Genomic DNA, 24,215 nt, shown 5'->3' with positions numbered 1-24,215 from the left:
GCTTTACAATGTAGAGGAGGTACAGATTTGCTTTATAAATTTGTTGTCATCTATCTGGATGACATTGTCATATTTTCTGAAAATCTGCTTGCTCCGGATTGTACTTCAGCGCCTTAGAGAAAATAATCTGTATGCCAAGCTGTTGAAATGTTCTTTCGAATGATCTGAGGTTCTGTTTTTGGGATACTCTGTCTCTAGTTTGGGTCTTCGTATGGATCCTGGAAAGGTCTCAGCCATTATCAACTGGCATCTTCCTACAAGCCTCAAGGCCACACAGCGCTTTCTTGGGTTCACTAATTGTTACAGGCAGTTCATTAGGGATTACTCTTCCATTGCTGCCCCTTTTATCACCTTGACCAAGAAGGGTGTGAATTGCAAAGGAGTGGCCTCCTAAAGCTGTCTCCGTGAAACAGGCCTTTGTTTCTGGATCTTTGTTGAGGTGACCTAACCCTGGGGATCCATTCTTTATTGCAGTGGATGCTTCTTCTACTGGGGTGAGAGCTGTGCTTCATCAATCCTTTGAGCAAAAACGTCAACCATGTGTGTTTTTCTCCAGAAAAATTACGCTATTGGTGAATCGGGAACTTCTTGTGATTAAATTGGCATTGGGGGAGTGGCGTCATCTCTTGGAGGGGTCCCCGCACTCAATAACAGTTTTCACTGACCATAAAAATCTGTAGTACCTAAAGAATGCCAAATGACTGAATCGCAGACAGGCCAGGTGGACTCTTTTCTTTTCCCATTTCAATTTTTCTATTACGTACAAACCTGGTTCTTGCAACGGTCAGGCTGATGCACTCTTTAGGTCTTTTGACATTCAGGATGAATCATTCCTATCTCATATGTTTTTGCCCATTCTACCCTGGACTCAAAAATTCCTCCTTGCAAGACGTTCCAACCAAGTTAAGAACTAAGATGCTTCATTGTGGTCATAATTCCAAGGTTGAAGGTCATGCTGGGGCCCTCTGATCTTTTTTCCTCATCAGCCACCACTACTGGTGGCTACTCTTCATTCTGATGTTAAAGACTACATTAAGGCTTGTCATGTCTGTGCCCAGTCTAAATCCTCCACATAAGCTCCTGCTGGTCTTCTCATGCCTTTGCCCATTCCTAAGGAGCCCTGGTCTCACATTGCCATGGACTTCATCACCGATCTTCCACCTTCTGAGAAGAATATGGCCATTTGGGTGGTAATTGATCAATTCTCCAAGATGGTCCATGTTGTTCCTCTTCCTTGTCTCTCTTCGGCTCCTGCCTTGGTTCCCATTTTTGTTTGAGAGGTTTTCTACCTCCATGGAGTTCCTCCCATGTTGTTTTGGACAAGGGTGTACAGTTTACTTCTCACTTTTGGAGAGCCTTTTGCAAATCCCTCAACATTACTTTGGATTTTACTTCTTGTTACCATCCTCAATCAAATGGGCAGACTGAGAGGGTTAATCGGGAGTTAGAGGTCTTTCTCCATACCTTGGTCTTGGCTCATCGCGATGATTGCGCACCACTACTCCCGTGGGCAGAGTTCTCTCACAATAATCATGGTAACATCAGTTCTCAGAAGACATGCTTTGTCACAGTTTATGGAAGACATCCTCAGCTCTCTCTGCCTATGACCTGTTCTACCGATATCCCACAATTGGCAACCATTCAGTAATCATTCAATTACATGTGGGTTGACATTCATGATTCCCTCCAGACATATGTCAACAAATTCAAGAGTTTTACTGATCGTCGCAGGCATAAGCTGCCTCCTCTACAGCCAGGAGACAAAGTTTGGCTTTCCACCAGAAATGTCAGACCCTGGGCTCCTTCTGTGAAATTTGCCCCCGAGATGCATTGGTCCTTACAATATAATTTCAAAGCTGAATCCTGTTTGTTTTTAACTCCAGATCCCTTAAAGCCTCAGAATCTCAAACTCCTTTCATGTATCCCTTCTGAAACCTTTAGTTCTCAATAAGTTGTCCCTTCCTCTCCTTACCTTGGCTCTAGTCTCTGAGGATGATCAAGAGTACCTGATTGGTCAAATTTTGGATTCTCACTTCTGTAAAGGTGTTCTTTTTGTTTTGTGGATTGGAAAGGTTTTGGTCCTGAGGAGAGGTCTTGGATTCCTGCATGTGAAGTCTTTGTGCCTCATGTTTTGAGGAAGTTCCATTTGTGAAGGCAGGGGGAGGAGGATGGGTAGGCAGCAGGGGGGGAAGGTTTTAATGTAAGGAACTGCAAAACTTAATCCAAGTTACACTGAAAAGGAAATAGTCCCCAACATGTGACTTAACAGCATATCCTGGGTCAAGGTGTTCCTGCCAGACCCCCAACTCAAAGGGGTCCTACCTTGAACACCCCGTGCATATTAGACAACTGTCACCGAAACACTAATGCCACATACACACGATCGGACTATCTGGGGTACCATCCAATGGACTTTGCAGCTGAGGTCCGCTGGACTTTCAAGCGAACGGACACACGAGATCACTCCAAAAGTCCAGCGGATTCGAACGTGATGGCGTAGAATAAGGAAGTTTATAGCCAGTAGCCAATCGCTGCTTTAGCGTCAGTTTTAGTCCGCCGGATTAGCACACAGACGAACGGATTGTCCGCTAAAAGCCGAGTCCGCCGGACAATTTTGAAGCAAGTCTTATTTCTAAGTCCTCCAGACTTTTGGGAAGAAAAAGTCCGCTGGAGCCCACACATGATTGAATTGTATAGTCCGATTGTGTGTACGTGCCATTAGGAAAACAATATTTAGTAGAAACAATAGGATACCACCAGTTCAGATCAGTGGAGGTCCTAAAGACCTTGGCGGGGGGATTGAGATCAACCAGTTAGTAGACCAGAGGGTCAAGTTCAGATCAGAGACCTGGAAAAACCAGAAGTGAGAGAAGAAAAGCCAAATCATTTGGACTAGAGGGGTTTGTTATATTTTGCTCGCTTGTTCTTGGCCGATTTCCACATTGGGGAGATGGGGCTTGTGAATATAGAGTGCTTGGAAGCCCATGCTTGCAAACTTGAGCTGTCCATTGCCGAGTCCTGCGAGATGAATTTTATATTGAGTAGAACTCGTTTCCCTTCCTGGAAGCTTGAAAACGAGTAGGTTTTACCCTTAAAGGAGAACTTTTATGCAAAAAGGAAAGCCCATCCTTCCTGGGGTAGCCCAAAGATCTATGGGCCCAGTCTAACTCCAGTTTGCATGGGGGGATAGGGAGATCTATATCAGATTCTGGAAGTCCTCTGAGCCTAAAGTTATCCCTCTTTGATCAATTTTCAAGGTGATCAATCCTGGATGGGGCTATGTCAAGCTGTTCTTGGATAACCTGGATGTGGTCAGTGTTTTGGTTAGCCCTGGAGACCGTGATGTCTAATTTATGTTTAATTGCTTCCATTTTGGATCCCAGATTTTGGAGGTCTGCTCGGATGTCACCTGTGATTCTATCAGCCGTTTGTGCTAGGCCTCTATCTAGAAGGTCTGATAGCTTAAAGAGCAGATCACCCATGTTGAAGGGGATGTCTGGGCCTAGACCTCCTGGGATATATTTAGGATCCAGGCATGCAGGGGTTACTTCCAGTGGAAAGAGCGTATAGCTCTCCACTGTGTGCTCAATGAGTGATACTTTTGAGGCAGGAGATGGGGTTTGGTTATGGGGGTTGCTGAAAGTCATCAGCGGGGTGTATGACAAAGTTGCTGGGGTCAGACATTGCCTGTGCTCAGCATGTCTTTCCGTGGTCGGGTCATGTGGATGGGCTGCGGCCGCCATCTTGGATTCTGTTTGATTGTCAGCGGAGGAAATCTAGGGTCCCAGGTCATGGCGGACCATGCCTCCAGGCATATATCTGTTCTTGGGGAACTCCCCCACTTGATGCTGTCGACAATGAGCATCCTGTCAGTCTCAATACAGTGCGTGGAAGAGCTAGATGGCCAGGGCAGGGCAGATCTCCTAGCTTACGCCGCCATCTTGGGAGCTAACTTGCATGCGCCTCCACTATAACATTTTTCTAATCACTTAACACTGGTAGGGGTGAGTTAGATGTAACTGCTTAAAAAGTGTGAGCTGGAATTTAGCTTTAATGTGTTTGTGGTTCTAAATCTACTTATACATTTAATACTCCCCTTCCCTTAGACTAGCAATGCTGCTGTTTGCTGTGCCTCCTTTTCATTCCTTCAGAGCTGTGTCCCACTAATACTAAGATCACCAGGTGAAAACAGAGGGGAAAAAGACAAAGAAAAGAAAACAGATGCAGGCATCACATCTAACGATTGGTAAGCTGCATTGCTTTTAATGCCACCCAGTCTTATATACTGTAGGTTTCAAAGCCCTTGTGATGTAGGACTCTTGCAACTCCTAAAAGTTGCTGGTTGTAACATCTTAACTAACAAATTTGAACATTTGTGCTCTACCACAATTGGTGTGACACTAACTTTGTTTCTCTAAACATTTGGATTTCTCCTAGGGTCCTACTAGTGTACATGAAATGCCTTTGCCAGAGCATTGTGCTCCATGAATCAGTCCTTTTCCCATTATACTGAGCTAAAACAATGTCAGGGCTGGGCTCAGCCCTTCCTTCTCTGAGCTGGTCGCTCAGCTGTCTGCTAATTGCTGAGTTCCTATCTCTCCACAGTTGCTCACCTGTTGATTACATCCTGCCCGTCAGTCCTGCCTACTTAAGCCCTCCAGCCCAGAGGATCTCTGTTCCACTACACTGATCCCTGACCTTCTGGCTTGGCTGACTATCTGTTCCGGTTACCGAACTTTGGCTATGTTTTGACTACGTTTGTTCTAAGTGTGATTTAACTGTACTTCTGTCTCGGTCTGATTTCATGGTTTCAAACAAACAGTTTAGGGATCGGCTTCCCATATCTATAACCCCAAAGATTTTAAAATTGCTGTCTGTGTCCCCATTAGGAAAGTTACTATATTTGTTTGTTTTGGTGACCCCTATTACTGGGGATGGAAGTAAGGTAAAAATCAACAATACAGCATCAAAACAGGATTAAAAGAAGAATATTGAAATGGGGACACTTTTTCTGGTACAAGAGGAGATTGGACCAATTTCATGTCACTTTTTGCTGTGTCTATGAGATACAGGACAGGAAGTAAAGGTATATGTACTAAATGGGACACAGCTAACCTGGAAAAAGCAAGCAATTACTGAACTCAGATCTCCTCATGAGCATACTTGTTTCAGGTCAGCAGGGCAGGACTTAAGGTGGTGGGGGCCCCTGGGCTTGAGTCACTTTCGGGCCCTACCTTCTATACATTACTGTATTTATCAGCATATAACACGTGCTGGCATATAACACGCACAACAAGTTTAGGAGGGAATATTAAGGAAAAATACTTTTAGGAGGGAAGTTTAAGGAAAAAACTTACATTTAAATGCCCATCAATGAAGCCTTATCAGTGTCCATCTGCAGCCTTGCCCATCCATCTGCAGCCTTGTCCAGAGTCATTGCAGCCTTGTCAGTGTCATTTGCAGCCTTGTTAGTGTAGCCCTGTCATTTGCAGCATTGCCCCAGTGTCATTTTCAGCCTTGTCATTGTAGCCTTGTCATTTGCAGCCTTGCCCCAGTGTCATTTGCACCCTTGTCATTTGCAGCCTTGTCATTGCAGGCTTGAAGTTTAAAAATGGCGCCGCCGAGATAAGGAGATGTGTATCTATTGTAAGTACTGTATTTCACTATATACTAACTTTAATGTTATAAATACATCTAAAATGCAAAACTCTGGTGGGTGTAACAACATGTCCGCTTTACCCCTTCTTAGTGTATCCTTACTGTGGACGAGTGTGGGGTATAGCAAGATGGCGGCGACGGAAAGTAGCAAACTAGCAAACTGCGATGAGTCCCTGAATATGTCGTTATAGCTACTCTCGTGTCCTCTCGCAGTCCTGAGCATACTTGGCTCAGCTCACAGTCACACTCACAGTCACGCCCAGTCCCTGTGTTATGTCCATCATAGGGCAGGACTGAGTGTGACTGTGAGCGGAGCGGAGCCGAGTACACTCGGCTATGTATCTCGACAGGGCTCGTGGAGCCCCCTATTGGGCGGGGCCCATGGGCTTGAGCCCAGTCAAGCCCAATGGTAAGTCTGGCCCTGCAGGTCAGTGACTCAGAATCTATTGGAACCATTGAATTTTCATGTCTTAGTGCCCTGAAATTATTAAGGACTATGGTTTTAGTTGACATTGTGGTTATCACCTGGTAACAATCCAAAAAATCAGATCACATCGTTTCTAGCATAGTCATGGTTGATGTCCACCTCAACCAATATTTCTTTGACTATTGCTTTTCAGGTCATTCTTTCAGCATTTTCTCTTTCTGTATTATAATTCATTTCTGTTTATGCATTGCTATTTCCCTAATGCAATGTTTTAGTAATTTTCCAGCTGTTCCTTCTATACTCAAATCCACTTATGTAAGACGTTGGTTACTATGGATAAAATAAAACACACACAGTTCCCTTAATATGAAATACCTATGAAAATTTGATACTTGTATAATTAAATATGTAGCTCTGCAAAATGTTTTAATTATACAATTCATGAATACATGGCCAAAAGGACAGTTTTACTTTTTTGGTTTATTGCATGCTAAACTATGGCACAGCTATGAATATGTTTTAAGTGTTAAAAAATGTAATAACATAGTGTAAGCTAAATTTATTAGAAAACTAGTTCAGTGCTGATATATATATATATATATATATCTATATATATATATATATATCTATATATATATATCTCTATCTATCTATCTATCTATCTATCTATCTATCTATCTATCTATCTATCTATCTATCTATCTATCTATCTATCTATCTATCTATCTATCTATATATATATATATATATATATATATATATATATAGTATATATGCTTCAATATGACATTGCCCCAGCCCCCACCTGCTGCTGCCTTCTTTATACATAAATGTAACTACAAGCAAATGTGATTTCTGAATGCAGCGGCCTGTGTGCAAGATCATAAGTTGGGCCCATTTAACTCAATGTTTAAACAGTATAAACAATATATACATGTTAACAATACAATGGTAATCTGCCAAACTTTGCAGCTGAAATTAGAAACAGAGTGAAATAAAAAGGGATGATCAGGATAATGAAAGGGCTTGGGCACCTGGAAAAACAAGTTCTGTGGCATAGAGCATGGACCTCATGGGCAACCAAGGGCTGTAAAAATATCTGGTTGCAATGCCATGAAAATCTGGTGTGGAGGTAAGCAGCACAGAGTGTCTTATGGTGGAGGTCACACTTTTTGGCATGGAATTTAAAATCTTCATGAGTGCACATTGTCACTTTATTGAGAAATGGATTTGTATATCCTCATAACTGCTTATGAACTTTTTTATAAACTTTTTCAATGATTTTTACTTATTTTATGATGTTATTTTAGCGCTGCACTATATTATTTTTCATTTCTTATCTGGGATTTTTTTGTAAATTTGCCTGGAGTGTTCAGCAGCTATTTTGATTTGTTTTATATTATCTTTTTACACTGGTATATTTTACTTTTCAATATAATGCAACAATTAATCTTCACCGTGTGGTTTATCTACCAGGTGCCTTATTCCACAAGCCAATATACTCTTTTTAAAGTCTGTTGCCCTAAGGTCCAAGCCAAAATCACGTATATCCCAACTCCCTCTCAGATCTCCTTTAGACTCCAATGTTCATTGCTTCCATTTTTTCCACAGTTATTTCCCCAAAAATATAAAATAATCCTTTATAGTGTAGTGTATTTTACCCAAATGATATAAATAACCAATTATACTCACATGTATTTGTGATCTTCAAGTGCAACAAGCCAACAAACCCCATTGGGGGGTTTACTATAACTGGAGCATGCAAAATCTGGTGAAGCTCTGCATAGAAACCAATCAGCTTCCAGGTTTGTCAAATCTTAACTGAACAAGTTGAAGTTATAAGCTGATTAGCTACCATGCACAGCTACACCAGATCCTGAGTGCTCCAGTTTTTGTAAATTTTGGTAAAGATGCTTACATGTATAAAGCAAAGTAAAATACAGGCATACGCCACTTTTAAGTACACAATGGGGTTTATTTACTAAAGCTGGAAAGTGCAAAATCAGGCTCACTTCTGCATAGAAACCAATGAACTTCCAGGTTTTATTACCAAAGCTTAATTGAACAAGTCGAGGTTAGAAGCTTATTGATTTCTACGCAGAAATTAGCCTGATTTTGTACTTTCCACCTTTAGTAAATAAACCCCATAGTGGGGTATGCCTGTAGCTAAAACCTGAATCCAAGGTGGCAGAACAGACACTTCCAGTTCTGGTCTGACATCACCTCATGACTTGTTTCAGCGTGTGACTTTATCAAAGTGTCTGCCATCTTGGTCTGTCTCCTCAATGCCACCAAGTCATGCATCCTATCCAACTGGAAATCAGCACAGACCCCATAGATCGGCCAATGGCTCAAAGTTTCAATACTGTACTGCTTATAAAGACCTAATAGCTGCTGACCGTTCTCAGATAGTGGGTGAGGACTAACCATTCCCTTATCCCCTTCATACCCTCCAACTTTTCTCTCTTCTATCATCCATAAAACACACACACACACACTTTTTTTATTTCTTCTTCCCTCTGCCCCATTTTTCCTTCTTTCTTTTTCCATCTTGTTTCTTCAGAATTCTTATTACAAAAATCTATAAAAAAGATATGATGGGGGGGGGGGGGGTGTTTCCTAATCCCTACCCACCTCTGATGCCAGCCTTTACTTCTGGGCACTCTGCCAATAATTTTCCAAGATTTAATTGATAGACACGTAGAACAGAATATATTGAATTATGCATAGGTACTATTATGGCTTACCAAGGCTGTGAACTTTGTAGTCGCCTAATGACTGTTTTTTGTTATGTCACCAAAAAAAAAAAAATTGAAAATAAAAAAAGATTTAATCTAGAATCACCTACAGTCCTGTCCAGTTGACTGTGATGTGTGGTTCTCTATCTCTTTCCCTCTTTTTTCCTTTCTCATGCTGCATCATTCTTTATGTACACCACTATCACATGCACAACTGTGTCTATCTCAGTTTGTGCTTCTGACCTCTTTCATTTTCAGATTGATTCATGAGCCAATATGCAATAAGTAGTCTCAATGCAGTTTCATAATATTTAAGGCTACATCCACACACTCATCTGTGACAACATAGAGCAGAACTACAATACAGTAAGAGCAATTACAAACTTAAAGAAGTTTCCTGCTAAAAAAAAATTGGGAAAGAATTTCTTAAATGTATATGGGGGGGTCTAGTAGCAAATGTGAAATATCCATATATAAAGATGTAGAAAAGTAGTGCCAATCACTGTTAAGAAAGACAGGAAGCTGTGTTGAAACACATCAGGCTTTGTAAACATTGACACATAAGGTATTTCCTTGTTTGATCTATTAAGAAGTATATCATTACAAAGGCTACTGATTGTGTAGTGTATTTGTGTGTGCTCTATAAAATTGTACAGGTGATCTGTGCAGGGGATCTGCATCATACAACTTCAAATTGTAGAATTTGTTTAATAGGCTTTTCTTTTTTACTAGGAATTCCTTTCGTAGTGTAGACATTGCTAATTATGAAAATGATCCTATTTTGTCAGTTAGAACAAGTTCAAAGATCCTGATAGCCAGCAGGGTCAATACCTTAGTCTTGCTAGAGGGAATTATCTCACATAGAACCATGCTTGCTATATCTTGAACTAACAGCCACATACAACTGCTATGCAGTGCACCACTTTGTAAAAGTGTGATTTGGCCCTTAAAGGAAACCAGTCATGAGAGAACTAGGTGAACTGTTCTTACATAAACTGAGAAAAAAAGAAAAAGCACATATCCATTAAGGTCAACCATTTCTTACTAAAACATATTTCTGAGAGCTCCAGAGAGCTCCACTCCATTAGCACCTATTGACAATGCTATGCACTGCAGCCCAACTCATCAAGATCTCACAACTGCTGTCACCAATCCTCTGATTCCCTGGATGACTAAATTATGGTAGTAAAAATTAGTCAGCAGTACCTCACAGATTTTTTCCCTGCCGCCAGGCCATGTGAACTATCGTCAAATCAGCACTTTCAGCCAGTGGCTGAAAAGAGTGCATTGGTAGGGGGGCTTCCCCCCTGTAAGAACACAATAGAACAGTAGGGGAGATTTTTGTACTAACATCTGATTGTTAGAACAGTGGCTCCGACCTGAGCTGTCAGTTTTACTAGTGGTGAGTACTAGGCCATAGGAACCTCTGAGCAGATCAATCCTATAGGTGTCTATTCTAATGAGTCCTCACCCCAGCACCCTTCTAGCACATGCAGTCCCATAAAAAGCAAATAATGGAAGGGGGAGGCTCAGTATCATTAACCCCAGCTGCAGCTCCTTAGCCTTTTATTGACCTCTATCCCACTGCCATCCAAGCTGTCTTTGACTCCACACTTAAAAATATGTTACTTTATGCTTCTTTAAGAAATTCCCTACACCAAGATAATGTATATCTGCTTTATAAGATAAAACTAATATCTCCATTCAGTATTTTAATGATAGAATTCAGCATATTGAAATTAAAATGAGGGAATTCTCCTCAGCACACAATGATTTAATGCTTTCCCATAAATTTAAGGTGATTGTAACGTCTTGTTTTTTTTTTCTTCTTAAAAATAACAAAGATGTTATATTTCCCTGCCCTGTGCAGTTGGATTTGCATAGAGCAGCCTGGATCCTTCTCTTCTCGGGTCCCTCTTCGGGTCTCTTGGCCCCTCCCTCCTGACGAGTGCCCCCACAGCAAGTAGCTTGCTATGGGCGCACCTAAGCCGAGCCGCAGTGTTGTGTGTCCATTCAGACACAGAGCCCCAGCTAGGCCCTGCCCCCTCTCTCTCCTCATTGGCTCACTGATTAGATTAACAGCAGCAGGAGCCAATGGCACTCTGCTGCTGTCTCAGCCAATGAGGAGGAGAGTCCCGGACAGCCAAGTTTCTCCTGCAACATCGCTGAATAGAGATGGGGCTCAGATAAATATGAGGGGGGCATCTGCACAAAGAAGGCTTTTTATCTTAATGCAAAGAATGTATTAAGATTAAAAAAAAAACTTCTGCCTTTACAGTCACTTAAAATTTGCTAGAGGGAGCCCACCCTTCCTTAAAGTGAACAGGTAAGAGCAGCTCTAGCAAATACAAAAGTGAAACACACGTGAAAATAAGTGAACAAATGACAAATGGATAGATAATAACATTTCTAAAAATTACAGAATATCATTTAAATAAGTCCAAAGTTAATATAAGTGCATAAAGTGTATCCCCCCTTAGGAGACCACACTCACCAAACAAGAAGAATCCTCAACTTTTCAGTCAAAGAATCAAGTAGACAGCTGCAAACAATGGTGATGTAAAAGTTCCAGGGGTAGAACGTTCAATAAGTACTTGGTAATAGGGGAATACCACACTCCACCGGTAAATAGGAGAGAGAGAAATATATGGTGAAGCACCATTAAACTGTATGAATATCGTGCGCAAAGGCGCTACTTACAGCGGCAGGAAATGGCATCACTGGTTAAGCCATAGGCTAGAAATTATATTGACATGTTTCGCCCCTCCTCCAGAGCGTTATCAAAGACATCATTCTCGGCCGACGGAAGGTCTAATTTATACTGAATTTGAGAAAAACTCCTCCCAAATGGTGGAGCATATTAACCAATCATGGTTAATGGATGAAGACTCACTCTTAATCCTTCTTCATCATCTCTTGTTTGCCATGAATAAATATCTATTAACAAAAGAGCAAAAAGACAAAAGGAGCGTCCTTCGTCTTCACATAGCCATTTACAACAATAAAACACATTAAAATATGTCTAAAACATATAATGAAATAGGAACTTAATGCAATGAAATTAAAAACAATGAAGAGTCTATAGATATTAATTGGTTATCCGATCATATAGATAAATATAAAAATTGATTATTAACCAGAACAAATACAAAAAAAAAAAATATATATATATATATATATATATATATATATATATATATATATATATATATTTTTTTTTTTGTTCACTTATTTTTACATGTGTGTTTTACTTTTATATTTGCTCGTGCTGCTCTTAACTGTTCACTTTATTCAAAGTTTTAGCACTTTTTTTGCAGCAGCTGCAATATTTCACTCATTATCATTAATTTATTACTCTAGCGCCAGTTTTGTGTTTTATACACCCTTCCTTAAAGGCACAGGAACGCAGTCATGCTCAGCAAAAGAACAATAGCACCTAATTCAACCAACTGTACAAAAAAAGTGGCAAGCTATAACAAGCCTTTGCAGTAAATTGAAAATGGAACAGCAGCACAAATCAAAAACAAACAAAGGATTTCCCAGTACATTTACCAGCCAACCTGCAAAACAATCTAACTAACCCTGTCTAACATTGTTCATTAAAATCAGAGGGTTTTGTTTGCACACATTGGCAAATATATGCATAAACTGCAGTGGCCACGTGAAGGCTCCTCTGTATATTGCAGTCCTAACACTTTAATTTTCTAAATAGGATCACATATAGCAGTGGATAGATTAAGACTGAGCAGGTGTGTCTAGAGGGAGCCTTCCCCTCCATTTTTTAAAGCAAATTTTTAGATGGGACAATTTGGTTGTTTCATAGGCTGGCTGGTAAGTGTGCTGGGAAATCTTTTGTTTGTTTTTGATGTAAATTCCCCTTCCATGTGTACCTTGCTGCAAAGGCTAGTTATAGGTTGGGGTAGTTGCCACTTTTTTGTACAGCTGGTTTAATTGAGTGTGGGGATGCACTGGATGAATTCCCAGCCATTATGTTCTTGCTAGGCATCATGTTCCTGTGCCTTTAACCACCTCAATACCAGGCACTTAACCCCCTTTCTTTTCTTTTGTTTCTATTATAAAATTTTGTAAATAAGTACGTTTTCTCCTTCACTGACGGGCACTGAAAAGGCGGCACTGATGGACACTGACAAGGTGGCACTGATAAGGTGGCACCAATGAGGTGGCACTGACTGGCGCTGACAATGGGCACTGATAGGCGGCACTGATGGGAACTGGTAGGTGGCACTGATGGGTGGCACTGATATGCAGCACTGATGGGCATTGATAGGTGGCATTGATGGGCACTGATGGGTGGCACTGGTGGGCACTGATGGTCACTGATAGGCAATACTGATGGGCACTGTAAGGCTGCACTGATGGGAACTTATGGGTGGCACTGATAGCCGGCACTGATAGATGGCATTGCTGGGTACTGCTGGGCACTGATACGTGGCACTGATGGGCACTGATATGTGCCACCGATAGATGGCATTGATAGGCATCGCTGATGACACTGGCACTGGCAGGCATTGGGGATGAGCAATGATTGGCAGCTGCCTGGGCACTGATTGGCATTTCCCTGGTGGTCTAGGGTGGCATACCTTGTGGTCCAGGGTGGTGCCAATCCCTGGTGGTCCTGGCGGCATTCTGGTGATCCTGGGTGGGCATCCGAGAGGGGCTGCACTGATAAACAATCAGCACAGACCCCTCCTCTCAGGAGAGCAGCCGATTGGCTCTCCTCTACTCATGTCTGTCAGACATGAGTGAGGAAACTTAGATCAACGGTTCTTCCTGTTTACATCTTGATCAGTCGTGGCTGATCACATGGTAAAGAACCTCCATCAGGCTCTTTACCAAGATCTGTGTAGCGGTGTGTCTGACACACTGCACCACTGATCGCAGCGATGCTTGCCCACACAGGCATGCAAGAGTGGATGTTCTGGATGAACGTCATATGACGGCCTCCCAGAATGAGAGCCAGGCCACCTAGCCGTCATTTGAGATGAGACGGTTAAGGAGGGGTGGGCTCCCCCAAGGCACACCTGCCCTTAATCTATTCACTGCTATATGTCCTTCTATTGAGACTCTAAAAATTATAGCGTTAAAACCATGTGCACCTTACTACAAAGGCTAGTTAAAGTTTGAGGTAGTTGCCAATTTTTTTGTACATCTAGCCATAAACCTTCCCACACTCTCCCAGGAACAATTAAAGTACCTATTCCAACCTTCATCCCCTGATGAAGTCACGTGATTGACATAACGCGTAGGGAGTGGCCGTGATCCGAACGTAATACCAGAAGTGACGTAAGACTGGCGGAAGACGCCAGGCAGTCATTTTTCTTTTGAGCTGTTACCGTTTTTATTCGATGTGAGAGTTTAACTGTTTTTATTAATAAATCAAGCTGTTCTGTTTTAAATACTACACTATCGGAGCCTCTCTTTTCCCTTTCCTCTGTTTTTCTTAATGAGTGGCACAACACTGCGGAGGTAGCAAACTGGTGTACAGTACATCTGCTACAGGGATGGATGGCCCCCTGGTGGTCTATCATATGCGCCCACATCACCGAACGGCAAAGTACTAAAGTGGAAGACCCCCTGGTGGTAGACAATAGGACAAGCAGGAGATTTACCTAAACTTGATGCAGCTATAACTAAGGAGTGGAGGTGAGAGTTCTGGGAGCCCAGATTGGTATTTCATGTATTATCCTCTTCTGCTTATGGGAACCAGTTTCAGTGCTCCTTGTGTGGTTTATGATATTAGCAGACTTATTCATATGGATCTATGAAATTGTGCATACTTTCCCTTATATTTTGGACTACTAGTATTTTTCTCCGTTTTGCTTATTAGCACTTATCACTTTATAATTGATACATTGTTGCATTTATATACACTTTTTGCGCAGGATCATTATGGACTTTATTTTGATTTAGTATTATGTGAATGCTAATAGACCCTGCTGCATGTTTCTTAGCACCTTAATTGCAATTTGCACGTTTATATTTATATATCTCTGCTATTTATCTAGGATAGTGCACTTACACATCACTTTCTTATTAGCATTTTTTATATCAGCACTTTGATTAATTTTTATTTGCTTATTTTATTACATATTGGTTATTTATTATTTTTCATAGACGTAGGACAATTGACTTTATTTATTTAGTAGCGCAAAGGCTATAATTATCACAAAACCAACACAGATATAAAAAAAAAATGCCAAATATATTTGTCACCCCATATGAAAGTTTAAGAGGATCACATATCATGCGCAATACAATATTCTTTTTTTGTGACAAACTATAAATACCACTTATACTTTATATTTTCACCACATTGAATGTTCTATCTTACAGATAGCAAGCAAGTTGCCATCAACACATTGCACAGATGACTCCACTTTATCAGGAGCGACAGTGTAACAGTAACATGGCATCAATGCATTCCAATGATCTCAATATAGAGGTCCCAACTGGTTTAAATCATTGCATGGTTACATCATTCTAACCAAGGCAACATCTGTTAGGTTCTTCATATATAGTACTAAGAGCTTGAGAGGTCAAGGACATAAAGGATAAGTTCACCTTTTGCTGGTAAAAAAATGTGCATTTACTATATTTTGTTTAGAATCCTGAAAACCATTGCACCAGCAATCAGCAGATTGCTGGTGCCATGCAGGTCTCCTGCAGACTGTCAATGTAAGCTGTCTTCCCATGCATCGCAAGTGCAGGCAATTTCACACTGACAGGAAGAATCAATGAACTACCAGAGCCATCAACAACGCTCTGGTAGTTCACTTGATAGCTACAAGCCAACAGCCATAAAGAATGTTTGGACTTGTAGTTCATTCATTCACAGAACCCTGTGAATGAATGACGTGGTGGTGTTAGTGAAGCTCTGCACAGCCATGCTCTTTTCAAAAAGTGACATCTTATACAGGGAACTTCTCCCTGTACTGCTGTAACACAGTTGAAACATGTAACATGTTCCTCAAGGTGAACTTAGGAGGCTCTCCCCATCAGCCAGAGTATTCATCACAGACAAATGGTACAAGGCAAGGTTAGCCATTCTCTCCCATAATTTTTGCTTTATTAATCGAACCAATAGTTCCACATTAGTTCCAATGCAGACATTAGGGATCTAGACAAACATGGTTGTTCTCATACTATCAGTCTATTTGCTGATGATATTGCTGATGTCTCATGGTATTAAACCCCTTGCCTCCCTGTGAACAATCCAAAACATCATTATTTAGTGCAGTTTCCCACTAAAAATCAAATAAGACTAAATCACATATGTAAGCCTGAATATTCTTCCCTCTTTAAAGGACCAAAGAATGCAAATGTTCCCACATAAATTGATGCCCACTGTGATTAATATCAATCAGATCTCTTCTAAAACCTCACACTTATACATTATGAATCAAAAAACAATATCCCCGAGAACTCAATTGCCTATCCAAGGCATGGTAAATTGCATAATTTAAGATGCCCATACTCTAGATGTGGTAAAGGTGTTGGCACGTATTTACATATGTTTTGGAGTTGTCCGAGGATAGCTCGGTTTTGGAGAGAAGAAGTTGAACTCATTAACCATCATCTCCAGCTCATTCTCCCAATATCTCCGTAACTTGCATTGTTGGAAATTCAGGATAATGAGCAGATGCCTAGATGCATTAAACCATTGATAGCTTATTTGTTATATTATGCCAAGAGGGAAATCATTCTCAAGTGGAATGCCCTTCCCTCTGTAGGTTCTTGGGAAAAATCTATTAATGCTGTTCTTCTTTTTCTAAGCATACGTTTGACATGGTGTGGCAGCCATGGATAAATTAGGCATAGGGGTTTCTCTCACTGAATCCTTGATCCTACAGCTGGTTGTCTGTGATACCTTTCTTGTCCTCTCTAGTTGGTGCAATAACCTGGGTACCAGTTTCCTTATGAGTTGGTACCTTTAGTTCTATATATGATTGTTTCAATAAGGTGGACTTTGAGTCCTTAATAATGTCAGTGTGTGATGCATTTTTTGATTATGCACATGCTACTGGATTTGTACCATGCCATTGTTTCAATAAACAGGAACACTGTTAAAAAAGGATGCCAATACCGAAGAAATTGCTATACTTTCCGACCTTTCTCCACACTTTCCTTATACTTTCTCTGACATTCCGACCACAAAATTCGGCAGATTTTTTCCAATGGATTTTGTCCGAAACTGGTGTTGCATACACATGGTTGGACAAAGTTGTTGGAAAATCCAATCGTTCGGAACGTGGTGATGTTCATTACATACGACGGGACTATGTAGAGGCTAGTAGCCAATAGCTTTGATCTCGTAATTTGATCTGAGCATGCATGGCACTTTGTCTGTCTGAATTCTCTACAAATGATCCTGCTCTCAAATTTTTTCCGTTGGGATTTCTGACGGAAAAAGTCCAATAGAGCCCACACACGATCGGATTTTCTGACAATATAATCTGATCGGACCTTTTCCGTCGGAATTTCCGACCATGTGTACAGAGCATTACCCATATCTGTGATAATACTACTCTGTCCAAACTGCAAGATGATATGTAACTTTTCTTCACCTGACTTATGGAATTCTGATTGTTAAATGCACACTGCCTACCTTTTGTTAACCTTGTACAATCCATGTGAAATTAATATACTGTAACTTTGTAACATTTTCTTATGAAGTGTTAATAAAGAATAATTGAGCAATAAAAATAATGCTAGTTGCCTGGCAGTCGCACTTATCCACTGGCTTTAATTCATGTATGTATCTGCATCTATACATACACACACACGCTTTAGTATATGAAAAGAGACCTAGAGAAGAAAAAGTAAGAAAAATATAACAAATCTCATTATAGTCATATAGTTGTAGAGACTTCTTAAAATGCTCTACACATACATATCTTGAATACAACTAAAATAACACTTTGTAAAAGTGCACTGGACTCTTCTGGTGATAATACCATTCTCTACTAAATCTAACATCCTACTGACTTTCCCTGCTGTGCTTTTATATTTTACAAATCTGTTTTATGTGACATCCATCATAATGATTGAAACAGAATGTGAAAGAGTGTCTTTTGCAGTAAATCATGCTATGAGGATAAAACACAAACAACGGTATTTTACATAAACTAGTTAAAAGCTGAATTTTATTGAATAAGAATAATTCTTATTTCATGGATTTACTGAAATATACTAGCATTAATGTTTTCTAAAATAAAGGAGCATATGTTATTCATTGCACAATTCAGTTAGAAATTGCCTAGTATACTTACATGTACATGAACTATGTAAGGTTAAATTTCAGTCATTTATTCCCAATGCTCATTTTTACAGTTCAAGGTCTATATCCACAGGTATGTGCATATGCAGTTCACTAACTATTTAATAGCTTCTTTGCACCTTTTTTTTCCTTATACTTGTAAACAATTTGAGTGAATACTGAGGCCAATCTCCTGTGCTTTTTGCTTGTTCCTCTGGTTAAAATTACAGACTAGCCACTGGAAAAGCCTGCCTTGCCACTGAGCCTCTGCCAAAATCACTTAGAAACATGCAAGGTATCATCTTCTTAGGGCCTACCAACAGACGTAATAGGCTCAATTCACCAGAACAAGGGTATATATTTAAAAAATAAAAGTGGCATACAGTATATTTAGGAAAAGCAGAATAAAAGAAAAGTCTTGGTGGCCAAACAGTGACATCTTTTTAAGAAGTAGTTGGTGGTCAACTGAATCAAAGGCATCGGAGTAGCAGTCGGTAAGTTGTTAGTGCGGTTTAGTAGGGCAGTTTTTGTGGAGTGTTGCAGTCCAAAACCAGATTGTAAGGGGTCCAGAAGGTTGGTATTAGAGAGGTAGGTGCTCAGAAATTTGTACACTAGGCACTCTAGAAATTTTGAGAGAAATGGGTCTAAAGTTGCTCCGACTGTTGGGATCCAATGAGGGCTTTTTTAAAGGGTAGAAAGTGGGCACTCCCGTGCTACCACTATAGAGGAAATGAAAATAGATAAATGATACAACTTCTGTAAACACCAGTGAATTCAAAACTAAGTAATAAACTACAAAAACTATGTGAAATACAAGTACAATTTGAACACCAGCTAGCAAACAAACACTGGCATCAGCTACATAAAGCTTCTGAAATGCAACAGTGTATTACCCAAAATGAACACAAGATGGCAGTGTAAATCCAATGGCAGTGAAAAACTTCTTAAAGTGCAAAAGTGAAATTAAACGTCCAGTGCAAATACACAAAGTATGAAGTGACTATATCCACACAGTCTATGAAATCACAAAGTGCTTGAAAGATATGTAGAGTGCAATAATGGTGTTCTCTGGATTCAATCAAAATAAAACGTGATTGTGCCAATCTATATCATGCAAATAAAGCAGGTGTGGTGGATATCTCTTCTTTCCATGTAGTGACACCTCTAACGGGGTAGCCTCTTACCTTATGGCTGTAACATGGCTGTAGGGATGAGCTGAACACCCCCCTGTTCGGTTCGCACCAGAACCTGCGAACAGACCTAAACTTCGTGTGAACTTTAGAACCCTATTAAAGTCTATGGGACTCGAACGTTCACAATCTAAAGTGCTCATTTTAAAGGGTAATATGCAGGTTACTGTCCTAAAAAGTGTTTGGGGACCCGGGTCCTGCCCCAGGGGACATGGATCAATGCAAAAAAAAGTTTTAAAAACGGTCGTTTTTTCAGGAGCAGTGATTTTAATAATGATTAAAGTGAAAAAATAAAAGTGTAATATTCCTTTAAATTTCGTAGCTGGGGGGTATCTATAGTATGCCTGTGAAGGGGCGCATGTTTCTGGTGCTTAGAACTGTCCCTGCACAAAGTGTCATTTGTGCAGGAAAAAAAGTCTTTTAAAATCACTTGCGGCTATTGTCGGGTCCCGTAATACAGAGAACACTCAATGAGTGTTCTCTGCATTAGCCGACAATTCATTCATTCATTGATAAAAAAAAAAAAGCGTGGGGGTTCCCCTAAATTCAATTACCAGGCCCTTCAGGTCTGACATGAATATTAAGGGGAACCCTGTGTCAAATAAAAAAAAATTGACGTGGGGGTCCCCCTAATAATCCATATCAGACCCTTTATCCGAGCACGCAACCTGGCAGGCCGCAGGAAAAGAGGGGGGACGAGAGAGCGGCCCCCCCTCCCTCCTGAACCGTATCAGGCCCCTCGGAAACCTGCATTACATCAGAGGGGGCGGGGTCACCCACACGTCACTGGGGAACCCCTGGCTTCCCTCTCCAGCGTCAGAGGGGCGGGGTCAGGTGACGGGTGGCCCCGCCCTCCTAATATAAGAAACGTCAGCACTGGGATCTCTGCAGTGTCTCCGGAGTGGAGACAGAAGAAGGATGTATGGACAGCGCTGGACTGAGAGATCCCCCATCGCTGGATATGATCATCCATCGCTGGATCCCGGAGACCCGTCGCTGGATAGCAAGAGTGGATTAGCACCGCTGGAATCTTTTTTTTTTATTTTTTTTATTTTTAATAAAGGAATTTTTAAAAAGTGTGTTTGTCTTATTTAACCATTTTGACACTTTCTTTGTGAAATGGTAGGGGTACTTTTGTACCCCTACCATTTCAAACAGGGGGGGGCCGGGATCTGGGGGTCCCCTTGTTAAAGGGGGCTTCCAGATTCTGATAAGCCCCCTGCCCGCAGACCCTCACAACCAACGGCCAGGGTTGTGAGGATGGGGCCCTTGTCCTCATCAACATGGGGACAAGGTGCTTTGAGGGGGTCACAGACCCCCAAAGCATCCTCCCAATGTTGAGGGTATGTGGCCTGGTACGGTTCAGGAGGGAGGCGGGGCCGCTCTCTCGTCCCCCCCTCTTTTCCTGTGGCCTGCCAGGTTGCGTGCTCGGATAAAGGGTCTGATATGGATTTTTAGGGGGACCCCCACGTCAATTTTTTTTTAATTTGATGCGGGGTTCCCCTTAATATCCATATCAGACCTGAAGGGTCTGGTTATGGATATTTAGGGGGACCCCCACGTCAATTTTTTTTTTAAATTTGACACACGGTTCCCCTTAATATCCATGTCAGACCTGAAGGGCCTGGTAATTGAATTTAGGGGAACCCCCACACTTTTTATTTTTTATTTTTATTTTTTTATCAATGAATGAATGAATTGTCGGCTAATGCAGAGAACACTCATTGAGTGTTCTCTGTATTACGGGACACGACAATAGCCGCAAGTGATTTTAAAAGACTTTTTTTCCTGCACAAATGACACTTTGTGCAGGGACAGTTCTAAGCACCAGAAACATGCGCCCCTTCACAGGCATACTATAGATACCCCCCAGCTACGAAATTTAAAGGAATATTACACTTTTATTGTTTCACTTTAATCATTATTAAAATCACTGCTCCTGAAAAAACGGCCGTTTTTAAAACTTTTTTTTGCATTGATCCATGTCCCCTGGGGCAGGACCCGGGTCCCCAAACACTTTTTAGGACAGTAATCTGCATATTACCCTTTAAAATTAGCACTTTAGATTTCTCCCATAGACTTGTATAGGGTGTTCCGGCTTTTCGAATTTGCTGCGAACAGCCCAAATTGTTCACTGTTCGCTGAACAGGCGAACAGGCAATGTTCGAGTCGAACATGAGTTCGACTCGAACTCGAAGCTCATCCCTACATGGCTGTAACAGCATGAAAATGTAGCAATGGTCTGGTTTCCTCTGCAGGTCCTTTCATGGATGTCTAGTGGATCCTATCCCCTGGGGGAGTTCTCCTTGTATAAATCCAGCAAATGGAAGTGGTTGGTATACTCTGCTTCCACATACACCCCAGCTAAGGTAAAAAAGAAGGAGGAAAAAGGAGAGGAATAACCAGATAGTGTAGTATATCTTGTAAACAGTTTCATTTCATAAAAACACACAGTAAAGGTATCACTCACATTTGTTTGTAGTAAAGCAAGTAAAAACTCCACAAGCGCCGAGCTCAACCCTAGCTTCACTTCCGGTTGCACCTGTCAGCCAATCCTGATGCTTATCATCAAGGGTCCTGTGACTTCATCTGGGTATAAAGGCTAACAAATAAGGTGTCCTAAAATAGGCTAGTAGTGGCAGATTAGTGCCATGGCCATTTTGTTGGGGACCGCATGGCAAACAAAGATGGCAAACAAAGATAAACAAATACAAGTGTCCCCCAAAATGAGAATAAAATACCAAATTATATAAAAATGATATATATTAAAAACTGATATGTATTAAAAAAGGGGGCTAAAAACATAAACAAGAATACACTGGAATCAGATGCTGGTCAGGATCAGCTGGAAATGACGCACGGGTGCACAATGGAAACATAGAGTATGTATAAAAGTGACCAAAACCTGGTACCAAAAAAAACATGTGACAGCAGAAAGGATCTAATGTCACGTACACATGATCAGACTATCCGGCGGACAATCAGCCCGTTTGTGGGCTCTGGCAGACTTTTTCTTTCCAAAAGTCCGGCGGACTTAGAAAGAAGTTTTGACTCAAAATTCACCTGTCTGTGTGCTAGTCCATCGGACTTTTGAAATGAACGGACTTGCCCACACAGAGAAAAGTCAATTCATTTTGAATGTGGCTCCAGGTAGACGGAACTAGCGAAGGAAGTCAATGTCTCCGCCTCCATCGGCGAAATTGACACCTCGCTGGCCCCGTCACCTGGTATGGATTTAAAGGTGAAGCCCTATGCCGAAAAAACAACATGGGGGTCCCCCCAAAGTCCATAGCAGACCCTTATCTGAGCACGCAGCCCAGCCGGTCAGGAAAGGGGGCGAGGACAAGCGAGCATCCCCCCTCCTAAACCATACCAGGCCACGTGCCCTCAACATGGGGGGTTGCTTTGGGGCCCCCCCACCCCAAAGCACCTTGTCCCCATGTTGATGAGGACAAGGGCCTCTTCCCAACAACCCTGGCAGTTGGTTGTCGGGGTCTGTGGGCAGGGGACTTATTGGAATCGGGGAGCCCCCTTTAATAAGGGAGCCCCCAAATACCGGCCCCCCACCCTATGTGAATGAGTATGGGGTTCAATGTACCCCTACCCATTCAACTGATGAAAAAAAGTGTAAATAAAAAAACAACACAAGTTTAAAAAATAAGTTATTAGACAGCTCTGGTGGTCTTCTCTTCTTCCGTCTTGGGGGATCTTCTCGCCGGACTCCTCTGCTATCTTCTGCTAGCTCTTTTAGTATCGGAGGAGCCCGGCTTTCTTCTTCGTCGTTGGTGCCGCCGCCTGAGGGTCTTCTTCCGACTTTGAAATCTTGTCCCGCTCTTCTGGGGCCTTGTCCCACTCTTTGGTTCTTCTGCTGGGCCTCCGCTATCTTCTTATAGCTCTTTTACTAGCGTTGGCCCTTTACTAGTGTTGGCCCGGTCTTCTGTTGCCGCCACATTCTTCTCTTCTTCTTCCTTGCGATGTTGACACGATGCTCTCTCTGGCGGCAATGGCAGGGATGCGTTGTGCGGCGACTTATATAGGGGCAAGGGGTGGGGTCATCGGGTGATGTCACATGGTGACCCCGTCCCGTGTGATGTCACAGCCCCGGAGGATAAATCTATACCAGGCAACGGGGCTAGTGAGGTGTCAACCTCGCCGATGGAGGCAGCGACATTCACTTCCTTCGCTAGTCCCCGCTACCTGGAGCCACGTTCAAAATGAACAGACTTTTCTCCATGTGTGGGCAACTCTGCTCATTCAGAAAGTCTGGCGGACCTCAGCTGCAAAGTCCATTGGTTTGTCTGTCGGATTAAGTCCACCGGATAGTTTGATCGTGTGTACGTGGCATTACTCTTACGGTGATATATGATAAGCCCAGAAATAAGAATGTAATAGACAAAGTCAATTAGAATCAAAGCCCATAGTGCACAGAAAAGAGAATATATGTATTCAGGGGAAGGCAGAAACTAGAAATCGCTAATGAAAGTTCAAGTCAAACTCAATATTGAGTCCTTGTGGTGTAAGGGTCTCCATAATAAAAATCCATTTTGATTTTAGCTGACTTAATGTTTTCACTTTGTGGCTGCCAGATGTCTCTTATAAGGTTCTATTCCCCATAATTTGAGATGGGAGGGGTCCTTATTATGTACAAGGGAAAAATGCTTGGATACGCTATGCTTGTCAAAGCTATTCAAAATGTTTTGTACATGTTCCTTGATACGTACTCTGAGGGGTCTTTTGGTGCGCCTGATGTATTGTGAGCCGCAACTGCATTCTAAATCATAAACTGCTACCTCAGTATTACAACATATGAAGTCATTAATCTCATATGTCGTACCTGTACTAGTTGAATTGAAGCTAAATGTTTTCACCTTGGGATTTTTGGTTCGTGAGCATGCAAAGCATCTCTTTCAGGGAGAGGAACCTTT

This window comes from Lithobates pipiens, unplaced genomic scaffold (assembly GCF_037356315.1).
Source record: "Lithobates pipiens isolate NorthernLeopardFrog02 unplaced genomic scaffold, aLitPip1_a1.2 Scaffold_19, whole genome shotgun sequence".
In the NCBI taxonomy this organism is placed as follows: Eukaryota; Metazoa; Chordata; class Amphibia; order Anura; family Ranidae; genus Lithobates; species Lithobates pipiens.
Note: the sequence above shows the minus strand (reverse complement) of the source record.